This window comes from Python bivittatus, unplaced genomic scaffold (genome assembly GCF_059951505.1).
Source record: "Python bivittatus isolate LINGU-HERP-01145 unplaced genomic scaffold, Pbiv_v1 ctg000220_np1212, whole genome shotgun sequence".
Lineage (NCBI taxonomy): Eukaryota > Metazoa > Chordata > Lepidosauria > Squamata > Pythonidae > Python > Python bivittatus.
Genome location: NW_028277048.1, coordinates 38,023,697 through 38,038,662, shown reverse-complemented (window position 1 = coordinate 38,038,662; position 14,966 = coordinate 38,023,697). Strand labels below are relative to the sequence as shown.

At 42.2% G+C, this 14,966-nt stretch overlaps 1 protein-coding gene across 5 annotated transcripts in view; it reads left to right on the top strand.

Moving 5' to 3' along the window:
• FSCN2 (fascin actin-bundling protein 2, retinal) overlaps positions 1 to 14,966 on the top strand; it is a 63,714-nt gene that overhangs the window by 21,289 nt on the left and 27,459 nt on the right. For all 5 annotated transcript variants that reach the window (XM_007419851.4, XM_088138361.1, XM_088138358.1 and 2 more), the window contains one exon: positions 13,615 to 13,761. The gene's annotated coding sequence lies outside the window, so the exon portion shown is untranslated. The remainder of the gene's footprint in view (positions 1 to 13,614; positions 13,762 to 14,966) is intronic.

Sequence of the window (14,966 nt, the reverse complement as noted above, 5' to 3'; positions counted from 1 at the left end):
GCGTGCTGTCAAATGGCTGCCTTTTGATTAGCGCTGCGCCCTTTCCTGAAACATATTTGAGCAGTGTGTTTTTAATCCTCTCAGTACTTTAGCCACACATTTGGAGTTGGGCACCGGTGACTTGTAGACTCCAGAAATGCTGGAAGCAGTCGTGGCTTTGGAGAACACGGATGCAGTGATTGAAATGAAAAGGCCCTGTTTATAAGTGCCTTTCATTTTTCTTGATAAACTGATAGAGCTGGCTGGAGCTTTAGCACAAACACATTCTGTGCTCTTCCCTACCCTGCTCCCAGGTCTGGCAACCCATTTCAGTCTAGCTTTCACACTAACTGGGATTAGATTTGGCAAGGCAGCTTAGTCCTTGTGCATTTATTACCTTATGCAAAAGCATTGAAACAGGCCCTTGTATGCACACTGTTTGAGTTACCACTCTCACACATATTATGGATTATATAGAAACTTAGTGCTTTCCAGATGCCTTTGACTGCAGTTCCCATATGGGCCAGCCAGCATGTCCAGTTGTCAAAACCCAAGTAATTCAAGTCATCTATGCTGCAACTCCAATGTTCTGGAATGATTCAACACTGACAGTATAAAGAATTAGGCTACCCTTAAATCTTGGCTCTTTGTCCTACAGGACTTAATGTGCTTACTCCAAACCTTAAGCCTGTACCAAATCAGGTAACTGCCTTACAGCACTGTGCAAATCCTGTGAAAGAAGGGCATGGGAGCTTCTTGCACGCCATCTTCTCCCAGTTGCTTCTACCCATCCAATCTGGTCCGGCAGGATGGGCATGCTCTGAGTCCCGTCAGCCAAGGAATGTTGGCTGGCGCGGACCAGGAGACATGCCTTTTCTGCTGTGGCGCCTGCTCTCTGGAACATCCTCCTTCCTGAGATTAGGATGGCCTCGACCCTGCTGGCCTTTCGGGAGGCCTTGAAGACCTGGCTATGTACCCAGGAGTGGGGTCCTGAGTGTGTGAAGGGCCCCATTTCCTGGTTATGTTGACACTGACGGATTATAATATCTCCTGGCTGTTATCTGTATTTAATTTCTTTTTTGTATTGTGTTTTAACTCTTTTAATTGTTTTTATGATTGTTTGCTGCCCAGAGTCACTGGTTTGAGATGGGCAGCCATACAAATTTAAATACATACATACATACATACATACATACATACATACATACATACATAAAATACAAAGCACCTCTTGGTAAACTGTTGTTTGCAAGGCTCTCACAGCTGCTTTGGAAGCTGCTTGCGGCTATCTCTACGTGTGCATGCATGCAGAGTCACACCACTCCACTTTCTTCCCAGCTCATACACATTGTGAATCACAGCTTTGAAGCCTTGTACATCCTATTGCCTTCTTTCAGGATATTGTCCCTACAGCCATTGTAATCCTGCATGGGGATGCACCACCACCTTCTGGTTACCTGTGCTGCACTTTCCTTGCTAAGCCAGCAGGTGGGCCCCTGGGCTGACTCAGTCCCAGATGCAAAGTCCATTCTGAGGGAACCCATCTTCAGTATAGCTCATGTGACACAGTCTGGTCCAACCTTTCCACATTCCTGAGGGAGGAGAGAAAATACAGGTTTTGTGTTCCATGTCTGCAAAAGGAACCTGATCCCTGGCTAACTCTGTGGAGACTGAGAGGTCTGTAACAGGACAGAAAGACAGAAACAACATCTACACAGTGCTTAATCTGAGGCCATGCCAGTATCTTCTTGCAAAAGGTGTTCCTGACTTTTGTTTGGATAACCTGGACTGGGAACAATCAAACAACTTAATAAATAAGCACTGGGGTCCTATATCTGTTTCCTCAGAAGTAAGCCCCATCGTATTCCAAGGAAAGTATGGATCTGCTTGCAGATCACAATCACCATAAGTGAAGTCATATAGATTCAGTTCTCCTAAGTGCATGAAATGTGCTGCATAAGTAGTGTGCACAGTTATTATTTTGAGGTGGCTAGACCAGACCAGCTCTTCCAGGGAAATGCTGCAAAGACAATTTTGTGCATTTTCTCTTGAGCTGTGGGGTGGGTGATTTCCCATTGATTGGTCCTGCTCCCCAAAGCCTGGAATTTCCCCTTCTCTCATCAGATGGCAGAGAACTTGCACTTTGTGGCCCTCACCCTCGCCCCCAAACTGCTCCAAAATGGGGTTCTGCTGCTTCCCCCACTCAGTGGCCAGCTGGGGTTTTAAACATTTTTTGTTCCTCACAGTGAGGGAAGAACAAAAAAGGGAGAGGGGGTGCCATTGAGCTGCCATTTTAGCTCTTCCTCCATTGGCCAGCTGGAGCAACCCAAAGTGGTGGTGGAGGAAGATGAAGGGTGAAGTTGTGTGTATGTAGTTTAATGCTCTGTATCATAACTGATTCTACTATCAGATTATAATGCAAACAGTTTTTGTGGTCAGAGAAGTCAGAAGGGGTAATGACCTGCTTCCTGCTTGGATTAGTTTACTCCTTCTTGTGGCCAGTGGGCCCTTTTTAATGTGCAGCCATGCAGAGACAGAAACATTGCCAAGGTAGGAACACTCCTCAGTGGCAGAGAACCAAGAATGCCATTCCTCTATTTCTCCTGTCCTTTTAAGTCTTTGGGCCAGATTTCCATTGCAAGATGGAGATCCAAATGGGACACCAGACCCAGCTTGTCATGCTGCATGCTTGGAAAAACCATCCCTGGGGTGTGTATCAGTTACAGAGTTCATTTGGTTGCTTTAAGCATTACAAGAGTCTGTTACACTAAACTGTAGCTGTGCAACTCGGGTAACCTATACCTGCCTTCAGAGAGAAAATCAGGCAGTTCCAGGTGACTGTAAATCGAGCCGGTGGAGAAGAAGAACGCTCTCAAGCATGAAAAAATTATTAGGCAACCAATCCTCTGGACCTATTTTCAGCAACAATATCTGCCACTTGGTATCAACTGAAACTTGAACTACTCCTTCAAGGAGAAATCAGAACCCAGGCCAATCTCCCACAACCTAATCTTATGAGACTGCTGCTCCGGTGCTAGCTGAGGATGATAGACCTTGTACTCTAACACATCTGACAAATGCTGAGTTGGCCTTGTTTGCATGACTACATAGGAGTCTATTCCAGGCACATTATATTACTGCCTACTTTTTCATGAGAGCCCCCAAAAGTCTATTAATTCACAAGCTGCCATACTTTTGAGGGGGGAAGAGTTGTATGGCTGTTTCTTTCTCAAATGTGCAAAACACTCAAAGCGTGCACCAATGCTTTCACCCAGATCAGCCTCAATGTATCTTTTTAACAGGTTTTACATAGGATAGACAGAATATGCTTTGTATTTTATAAAGAACTTACGTTTCTAATTGAAAAAGCACTTAATTCAAAGTAGAAATGTGCAAACCTTTTTAGATCTGAGGAATGGAAGATTCTGGAGAACATTACATTTTCCTCCAGACCATCCCATTTAGGAGTGGTTTGGTGGTTTCCAGAAGTTAATCTTCTGAACTAGAAGCAGTTTGAAGTGTTTCAAGGATGTGTAACCTCTGGATACACTTGGTTTGTCCATAAACACTTAATTCAAAACACCTCAGACTGCTTCTAGTTCAGACAATTTGCTTCTGGAAACTATCAACTTGGCGTGTTCAGAGAGGAAGTCTGGCATCTTCTGAGAGAAACCAGAATCCAGAATGCATTATTTATTCCCAGATTGGTGAATTCTGCACATTCATTTTCATTAATTAAAAAACCCACTTCTATTTAAGGTGATGGTATTAATCTCATTCTGTTTTCTACGTGTGCTTTTAAGGACAGCAAATAGGAAATTAAGAATTTAGTAACCTCACAACACAAATGGTGAATGCAGTGTTTTTTTAGCTGATATGTTATTGTGGATTTAAAAGTGATAATTCCTGAGGCCACCCTTTGCACTAATATTTCATGTCCAGCCTGAGATGGGGCAGAGGCAGAAAAGGTACAACTACCACAGTCACCTTATATACACCTGTTATTTATTTATTATTTAAATTTATTACATCTAATGCATGCATAGAAAGCAAAATCCCCCTACAATAGCAACTCTACAGATAGAATAAGAAAAGTAATTAGTAATTTGTCAGCATTGATGGTAGCAGTTGGCTCCTGTCACTGAAGCCACAACAGTAGGATTGTAAATGCTACTTCCCAGTTAAAGAACAGAAGGATCAAGGAAGGGTGGGAGGGTATCTTTGGAGTTTATTTATTGACCTCATTTTATGCAGCTAAGAATCTCATCATAAGATAAAAGCATCCATAAGAGAAAAAGAAGCTCACATTAAAAAGAGATCAAAATCCAAAGATGGAACCAGAAAGGCCAGAGGGTGTGCCCTGGTGATCCCCACTTCCAATCGGAGCATCTCCTGTGCTGTGGAACTCATCCTGATGGAACAGATGAGTCATAACAGCATTCTTAAAGCCCAGGAGGGTCAGAACTGGCCAAATCTCCAGGGGGAAGGAGTTCCAAAGTGTGGGGGCAGCTACTGAAGAAGCCTGCTTCTGAGGCTCCATGAGATGCCAGTCACTTTGGGATGGACCTGGAAGGAGCTGACCCTGTTTGATCTGGGCAGACAGGCAGATGAATACAGGAGAAGGCAGTCCCTCAGATAACAAGGCTGGAGCCATGTAAGGCCTTAAAGGTGACAGCCAGCACCTTGAATTGTACCCAGAAGACAGCTGCAGCCAGTGCAGCTTCCTCAACAGTGGGGTAATTCAGGTATATCAAGGTATACCCATCCCTGCTCAGGCAGCTGTGTTCTGTACTAGCTGTAGCTTCCAAATGTTCTTCAAGGGCAACCCTGCATACAGCACATTACAGCATAATCCAAACAGAAGATGCCTGGAGCATGAGTAACTGTGAAGAGGACTTCCTGAACTAGGAACGGCTGGAATCGGTACACCAAACGTATCTGTGCAAAAACCTGCCAAGTTCCAGCTCAAACCTGCTTATTGAGCAGGAGCTGTGAGTCTTAAGAGTTGGGAAACTCTTGGGGTCCCCCAAATTGGGAACCACTATGTTCCAGCTATCATGCTTTCACACCAAAGGTAATCAACACAATGAGAGCAAAGGACAAGGGATAACTATTGCTCTAATAGAAATGGAAACCCCATGCCATTGTAAAGGTTGCAATTTTGCAGTTATTCCCAGTGTTGATACACCATAAGATTTCATATACGAACAGTTCACATTCCAAAGCATTTTCAAAAGCCATTTTGCAGTGAAACAATAGTAAATGGGGAGTTAATGAACCAACAGGACAGAAAGATCAACAGAACAGTAAGCATGAACATACATAGGAAATGGAATAGTCAGAAAATAATCGAGTGATAAATAGCAGAGCTGTGTTCCAATAGAAAGTCTAGGTACTTGAAATATTCCCACTGGGTATCAGAAATTCTTCATACGTAAGAGTAGATATATTACTCAGATAAGCAAGAATAACAGTATGACGTGCCTACTATTTTCTGAATCTTTATTGCTCTATTCTAGAAGTAGTCATGAAATTCATAGAAATGCAATTTCACAATACTGTGAATTGTGCCAGTATGCATCAATTAAGCATCACTTATACCTCTAGAAAATTACCATGACTAGCTTGTAGACCTGTTGAATTGTTGACTGTACAAATAATATAATAATAGAAGCGGCCTAGAATAATGAGAATTAGATTAATATATATCAGGTAGAACTTCAAAAGTTGTATTTCTAGGAGTTGAATTTCTGGCTGCAAAATTACTCTTCTGGGTGAAATTTTGCTTTGCAGACATAATTTCCTTAGAAGCATCTCTCTGAAGTGATTAGGTAGTTCTTCCCTAACCTCTTCTGTCTCTCCATGGATACATCCCTCCCCAACCCAAGCTGGACCTGAAATACCAATGCAGGGCTGTGGCTAGAAGGGTTGTCACTTCTAAATCCCTAAGAGCATATGAGTAAAATATTTATAGCTTACGTTGAACAATTATTCATGATAATATCCAATTTGCTGACTTTTGAAGCACAAAAGAACATTTGAGTGGGCTTAATATTATAATTTTAAATTGGAGGGATTTTTTTAATTATGGAAATTATAATTTTTAGGTAACGTAAGAATATCATTGTTAGCTTCAGTCCCAGTGAATATAGAATAGACCATAATAGAAGGGTGCAGAGATCCAGATTCAAAGGGCAGAATTTAATTTGGAGCTCACACAGTCATAGCATGTATCAGAAACACCCTAAACCAGGCATGTCTCTTTCGGGGATGATGCATCAGCTGCAAAGGGCAGCTGTGCAAACTCAGGAAAAGTTGCTAGTGCTTTAACACGCTCCCAGTGAAGGTGCTATATGCATGCCCCCATGTGCTCCAGATCCCACTGTGCCTTGAATGCAGATGTCTCCACAGCCTTAAAGGGTAATAATATGGACTTAAATTCTCACTCTGCAGACTCGGGTTTAAACTCCTATAATTCCCTGGTAGTATAACACAGATCCCATTACCCACCCACCCACTTACATACAATCCATATTTTTATAATAAAACCTGGAAGAAGGTTGAGGAAGGGGCAAATGAAAGAATGGGGAGGCTGTTCTGCAAGCAGCATTTGCTTGGGAAGAGTAATACCTTTAAAGCCCTACATGGCATGGGTCCAGGTTACCTGAGGGACCGTCTTGCCCCGTCACATCAACCTGTCCCACCTGGTCAGGCAGAAAGGGCGTGTAGCGAGTCCCGTCAGCCAGAGAATGTCGACTGGTGGGGCCCAGGAGGAGAGCCTTCTCTGCCGCTGCTCCTGCCCTTTGGAACATTCTCCCCCCAGAGGTGCGGCAGGCCCCTACCCTCCCAGCCTTCCGGAAAAAATTGAAGACCTGGCTCTGCCAGCTTGTGTGGGGGGATAACAACTTTACCCAATCCTGGGGGTGGCTAGCGCCTCGATGACGCTCCCTGAGTGATTGCCAATTATTTTGGATCTTTTTATTTTTTATTTATTATTGTAATTTTGTAATTTTAATTGATTTTAATTGTTTTGTAAACCGCCCAGAGTTGTTCAACGAGATGGGCGGTGACAAATCCGATAAATAAATAAACAAATAAATAAATAAACAGTTGATCCTCATTATTCACAGATTCTGTATTTGCAAATTTGCCTGCTCACTAATATTTATTTGTAACCCCAGAATCAATATTTGTGGTGCTTTCATGGTCATTCGTGGACATGCACAGAGCAGTGAAAAATTTGAGTCGCCCGATGCACACGTTCCCAGCTGAGGTTGAACAAGGCAACGCTCTGCCTTCTTGTTTTAGCTCTCATACTCTGTTAGCCCTGTGAGGTAGTCCAGGCAAGAAGCACACCAGGAATACTAGCTCTACCATTATTGTAAGGTTACATTTAACAGAATCTTGCGAGGCTGAAAGTATTTCTCCCCTCCTTTCCTTTTACTCTCCGGAAAACTAGGGAGGGTCCCTTCTGAACCGCTTCCCGTACCTCTTCTCCTTTTGTGGACTGAGACATCTTTTACACACCAATTGTCCAGTCTGCAGCTCTCCCTCCTGTCTCCCAATGTAATTCCCACATACCATTACATACTGTAAACAAGTGTCCTTTTCGCAGTCTATTTAGTGCCACGTTTTTCTCATTTTTCTGCTGAAATATATATTAAATAAGGTTTCTGTTTAAACACATATAAAACAAGGGTGTGCCTTCAAGTCAGTGTCGTGTTTTTTGTTGTGTGGCTTCAAGTCAGTGTTGACTCCTGGAGACTGCCTGGACAAACCCCTGAAGTTTTCTTGGCAAGATTTTAGAAGTGATTTGCCTTTGCCTCCTTCCAAAGGCTGAGAGAGGGGGACTGGCCCAAGGTCACCCAGCTGGCTTTGTGCCTAAGGTGGGACTAGAACTCACAGTCTCCTGGTTTCTAGCCAGTGTTTAACCACTATACCAAATGGGCTCTTGATTGGTTGACAAAATGTTGTGACCTACACAACCATTGTGTGACCATTAGGTTGCGGGAACCTAATCCTGTATTTCCCGTAGGAGCAATGGTTAAGTATTTGCTGACTCAGTGTTTGCAGCAACTTAGAACTACTGCAAATAATGAGCACTGACTGTAATTCTGGGCACAGTTGGGTGAAGTGGATGGAGAGGATTGGGATATTCCTAGTTGGAGACCAACCCCAAACAAATCAGATAGCTGGAATATTTCTCATAACCATCCTGCACATAATTCTGGGGCTTATCCCTCCCCAGCAATTCACTCAATAGATTATGTTTTCCCCAAAATGATTACCTGTGAATTTGGCAGAGAGGATGGATGGATGGATGGATGGATGGATGGATGGATGGATGGATGGATGGATGGATCTTTTGAAGTTTAGATACTGTTTGGGAGAAGCTGTTTGCTTGGTCAAGTAAGTGAATCCCTTTTGTAATGCCTAACCTGGGCTTCTTTATCCCATTATCTCCCTGGCTAATCTTATCTCCATCCAATTTCTCCCCCTTTCTCTTTCCTTGGCTCCCAAAGGCGGCTATTTCTTCCCCTTAACTCCATCAGAAATCCTGAATTTTCCCCTTTTGTTCTGCTGGAAGGAGGAAAGAGTTTGCACTTGTATATTTCTCTGTGTGAGAAAGAATAGTTGATGTATGCAAATTTAATTTTGTAAATGGGTACTTCATTTTACAGGCAATTAATTTTAATCAGTAATTCAATGAGTATACTTTTTTTCCCCATCCTGGCCCTGTCCTTTCCTGGTGTATGGCTTCTGACAGGTATACACATGCATACGTATAAGCATACATACGGTATACCCAAGTGCATCACAAGCACACATTTATTAGGTGAGAGCAGAGAATCTTCAAGATTGGTTTCAGCTGAAGTTGGCAACCCAAGTTGATAAGATGGGGAAGCTAGATACCACACAGGTTTTGCCTGTCTATCCTCCTTTTTTGAAAACTCAGACTCACCTTCTTTCCAGGTAAATACAATATTTACAAGCCCCATATACAGTATAAGCAAATTATGTCATTATTATCTGCAGCTCTGCTTGAAGCACATATGTTCGTTGCTTTTGGCTGCTTTTCCGTGGGTACAGGAACAGAACTAAGATCTGGGAAATGAATGAAGTGTGATTTGAGATGATTGCAAGTCACAAGATGAGAGTCCATTCCAAAGGCAACAGTGAGGGAAAAGATGAGCCATGGGGAGCATCCATGGAATTGTTTCAGAACCTAGAATTAGAAATGAGGACAGGGCAAACAAAACAAGATTGGCAGAAGAGTCCATTCAAAGATTCAGGATGTAAGCACAGAGGGAGAGAGATACAAAAAGAAAATTGAGTAGTTGAAACTGACAAGCTGTCTTCAAAACCCCACAATTCACATCAGTTTTAGCTAATCTTACCCTCCCTCTATTTTTTTTTAAAAACTGGTTCTTAGATCTATTACAAAATGTAAACTGGACACTGTATACAGTCTAGACTCAAGCACAAACTTTGGGGGAAGTAGAAAAAAGCCCCATAAAGAAGAACCTTCCCAGACTTGGTAGGGACATCCAACTCATATGGAGGCACCAGGCTGGAAAAGTTTTCTGAAGAGCAAGATAAGGTTACTCAATCTTGGATTAAATCAAAGATGAGCCACCCATGCTCAACTCCTCTCTGATTATATTTTGGACTACCAGATCTGGGCTGCAAAACTCCAGTTGACCACAAAATGGTAGCAAAGAGATATAGTTTACTCTAACACTTTGCTGTCATCCAGCCCTTGCTAGTGATGAGGCCCTTGATATCAACCCCCATGTAGTTCTTTGTTTGTGGAAAATTACCTATCCTCTGGCCTAAATGAATGCACTGCCAGCAACACTCAGAGGGGAGCCATCTTCCAGCTGAGCTAAAGGAGATTAAATACCCCAGGAGGGCAAAAATAATTTTATTTAATAATAATCTATTCTGAGAATATGCTTTTTCCTGCCTTAAAGGAGTTTCAGATCTCAGTGACTTCCCAACCATTTGCCAAAGAGAAAAACAGCACATGAGAATGTGTGGGCCTTGTTTTTTGACCCACCATTTTGAAAAGGCAATCTAGCAGAATACATGGCTGCTTTTACACATTTGTTGTATGAGAGAAAAAGGATTAAAGAACGGAAACAGACAGCGCTAGAGGAAATATGTGTGGTTTCCTTCAAGCAGAGGCAGAGGAACTGGCATTCGTCAGAACAAAGGCTTCCTACCTACAGCTGCAGGATTGATTCTGCAAACGCTTGGTTCACACGTGCAGGAGGTGCTTCCTGTTAGTTTCAGAATGTAAAGAGTCAATAAATCTAGCTACAGCTGCTTGTTTCCCAAATAGCTAAAGATATATTGTTTAAGTGCATCAGGAACAAAAACTGGCTTTTCCATTCTGTAATCAGGAAATGAAATGAGAATTCAGATTTTAAGAGTTCACAGCTAGATTAGTAGAAGAAAAATAAGGCAAACTTGTTTGGAGGACATTTAGCAGATTGGTTGGAAAATGTTGGCTTTATGGGAATGAATACCTCTTTATACATAGATATCCCAGAGATCTGGAACTGGATCTGGTCTGTGGAAGAAATTCATGTACCCACAACAGCCAGGAGGTATCAGAAGATGGGACTTAATGAAGTAATGTCTGGAACAAGCCTCCTTTCCATTTAACCATGTCCTCCTGTAGAGGTAAAAGCACTCTGTGGTGGACGAAGTGGGAAGCAATTTATGGAGTGGTTCCCCTATATATTCTTTGCCCCATCTGGGAAGATGCAGATTAGGTGAATTAGCAGGATCCATTTGTACCTTCCCCGGTTAGGAATGACATGTCCTGGACCAACACATAGATGCTACAGTAGGAATTTCCTAACTGGGGAATATGTGTGGTAACTCTCAGTGATATACTGTGTTCTCCTTTTGCCCTTGAGGAAGAAGGAAACATGGGTGAAGGTGAGTCAGCTCAGCTAGCACTCACTCAGAAGGATCAGCTTCTGCTAGTTTTAGAGGGACCTAGTTGTCCTGGAAGGGAGAGAATGAAGCTGCTAGTTCTGGCCTTCAAAATTTCGGAAGACCTCTTTGCTGCCATCTTGGGGGTCCTCTGGATTTTTAACAGATTTCATTTGGGATGAAAATGGCTGTGTAGTTTCTTTTAAGAAAGGCAAGCAGTACAGTATAGAGTGCAGCCCTCATTTCTCTATGACCAAATTCCATACATAGGTATGAGGAAGACAGGAATGAGGAATTTATGGGCCTTTCAATGATGCTGAACAGCATCTCAGAACCCCAGCCATCTAATTATATTGGGAGTAACAATTCAGCAACATATGGAGGACCACAGGCCTTTACCTCTAATAGATGGGGCTCCTTGCTGTACAGTGAGGCTTCCTTTCTCATTTCTCAAAGGGCAAGATTTCTTCTTCTATTTCTTCCCATGCTTCAGATGGACAACCTTTATTCAGTACATTTATTTTAAAAGGTTCTTATGGTTTTGGGGAAAAAAGGTCATCTGAGAAAGTGATGGCCTAGTGATTGACACAAGGATCAGTAGCTGTTTGGACTGCAAACTCAAAGAAGCTATTTCTAGTCGGAGAGAAGGTCATATCTCTGACCAGAATGCAGCAAGTATGCAGGCCTCTGTAGTGAGCTTATATGTAAAGTGCTGTAGTTTAAACTGCCATGCATAAATGGTTGCCATTACCACCCTTGCTAATGATATGGAGAATCAGAGTGATTCATCTGGTTGTCCTCCACATTGTAGCATAAAGAAAAATGAATAACAGCAATATATAGAAGCTAGAGGAATTCACTTTGTGTCTGCTTTGCCTTCTATCACAACAAAAGTGGTATACTTTCCAGAGAACAGTTCACACTTACCACCATTTGATGGTGAAAAGCATCTCTATGCAAATTTGACTTGGCCCTAATCGGTAGGTAGATTACATAGGCAGAGAATCAAGTTCAATTTATGGAGGACAGCAACCGATCCTCCATAAATGTGGAGGGCAGCTTTCCAGAAGATGCAGCCTTGGAGGATGACCACAAGATGCAGTGAATCATAGAGTTCCCATTGTCACTTTCATTCTTGTGCCAAATTTGTGAATAGCCACTTTCCTGGTAACTTGTGGCGAGGAAGAATCAGCTCCAGAAAATCAAAGAAGTGACTCGTACCAAACAAATAAATAAATATACTTTGGCATGTTAAAGGCTAACAAATGTATTACTGTATGCCAGTGTTGTCCAAACTTGGCCACTTTAAGATGAGTGGACTTCAACTCCCAGAATTCCCCAGCCAGCATGGCTGGCTAGGAAATTCTGGGAGTTGAAGTCCACTCATCTTAAAGTGGCCAAGTTTGGACAACACTGCTGTATGCTGTAAGTTTTAACAGATAAGCTTTCACTTCTCATGAAGTGGATTCTTACCTTTAAGTTTCTGAAAGGCTTTTTGCTGCTGCATATTACAAAATGTCAACTGAGTGTTAAACTAGGTTGCTGCTGGAGACCGCATAGCTCTTTGCATCTACGAATGAACCTTTTGGACCACTGTGGCAAATAACAAGAAGGAGCTAAGGGGAAGGGTCTTTTCACATTGTCCCTGTGTTTGTTTCTCACCTGGGCTGCTGCTCCTTAAATGCATCATCTCTCAGAGAACAAGGAAATTCCCATTTACTTCCCTCCAAGATGTAATGTGGATATAAGTGAGACTCTTCTATCTTCAAGTATTTCTTGATGAATCTAGTTTATTTCAAATACAATGAGTGGCAGCTAGCATTCACTGACAGTTAGACTAAGTCCATACTTTGCATCCAAGAGACACTATATTATAAATTGTATTTTCTTTTTAATGGGACCTTCTGCTACTTACTTATTCACTTTTCTTTCAGCACTCTGCTTATGTTCAGAAGCATATCCTCTAGTAAGCAGTCCTGCTGAATTCAAATCTCCAACTGTTATAGAGTGCAGAATTGCTGGATTTACAAAAGTTACAATCAGGGCCCTTCCAAGCCCCCAATTTGCTTTAGCAATATTTTTAGGGACACTATGCCCTAATCAGATGTCACCTCTTGACTTATAATTGTTGTAGTTGTTCTTAGCAATTTCTTTGGAAACTCTTCCCAAATCATACCTAGACTGGCAATGGGAACAGCAGACTTCATGCTGACAGAATTTCCTCTGATTCAAAGCTGAGCAGATAACAATTCAGCAATAGGTAAAGGCATCAGTTATCTGGTTTCCCTCTAAGATAGGAGGTGACATGATTTTACACAATTTGAGGTGGACTGAGTTGGAATAATGGAAAAAACACTCTTTTAACACCCGTACGAGTAAGAATGAGTTAAGGCTATCTCAAACATGGGTTGGGGATGAAATGAAGTCAGCGTCATTGGCACCCAGTTGAAAAAAGATGCCGGCACAATGTGCTTGTATTATGAGTAGATGCTGAGTTGACGTGTTATCCACCCATCCTAGAGTTGGCTACTGGAGAACGTTACAAAAGGGTAAAAAGTATGCGCTCATTGGCTGGACCTGAACAAGGACATTCCACATCGTGATATATGTCATCAATTCCATACTCATCATTATTAAACATTACTGTGTTTAAAAAGGAAGATCCACTATTCCTCATTCCTTCTGCAGCTTCTTCACAATGTCACCAAGAAAAGCAAACTGTAGAAGTTTGTTATCTGAAGACTGGAAATATAATGATCTGCTGAATTTTACAAGCTGAAAAGTTGCCTGGCGTGATGATACTTATAGGAGGGGAAAGTTTACTAAATCATAAAGGTAAGGGGCGTTGTAGCTAAAACAAGAGGATTTTATTCATTTATTGGTTTAGGTTATTTGAAACGTGCTGTCCAGCTAAAAAGGTTTCTAAAGTGGGCCGTGGCAAAAAGTTTCCTGCCACTCATGTCTCTCTAAGCCTATTGTTTGGCATTTCAGCGTCCCCTTGAGTGGGTTGGAAAGTTGACATCCTTGTGCAACATCTGTAATATATTGCAGATTCATACAGCTAATGAAAAGTTCCCAGTACTAGCATGACTCCCCACTATGTAGACTCCCCCCTGACTCATGCAGCACCCAAGCAGTGAACTGTTCGTTTTGCCATAGTCAAACTTTGTCCAAGTGTAAGTTTCCTGTGCATGTCTCACCACCAGTATCAACTCAGATCTCAACTTGTTCCTCTACCAACTCCCCATGCCACCTGCGTATCCATAGAGTTTCCCCAAGATTCTCTAATCTCAGAAACATATTTTTCCATGGAAGTGCAGAGAGAAGGAACGGATGGAAAAGCAACTGCAGAGCTAGCCCAAGACATTTTGCTACCCAAGACAAAGGGCAAAATGAAATGTGCTTGCCCCACCTCCCCCCACCCCTTTCCATGTCTAGAAGCAGGTGGGTGCTTTTTTTCCCCCCCTACCTGGGAACATGACATGTCTTTCACTGCACCTGAAAGCAACTAGCTAGCCTGGAAGCTTTGGAGAAATGCTAGATATTTTGGCATCTGCTACCTAAGGAAGCAGTAGCATTTTGCCTAGTGGAAGGACTAGATGGAGAGTTGGAATTCATTGCAGATCATTGATTGATTATATGCCATCAACCCGGTGTTGATTCTTAGCCACTGCATAAATACAGTACCAGGTGTAGCCTCCGTTCTGCTATTGAGTAATTTCTGTTTTAGCAGATTCCAAGTTTTTGTGTTTAAATTAAACAGTATTTCTTTGAGATTTACTTATTCAAAACTTGGATTTGCCATCCTAGCTGGTTCCATTTGCTCTATAGACTGCCCTGGTTCGATTTCTGGCTAGACCATTTCCTTAAACTTAAGGAATCCTGCAACTGTCCTTTTAAAAGAGCTATGGATTTGGGGCTACATGACAGATGGAGGCAAAGGATCCGAAGGAGGATAAAATAGTTACACTAATAGAAAGGCCCAGTTAATTGTTAAGGAGATTAGAAGCTGGACCAAAGAGGCATTCAGCTCGAAGGTG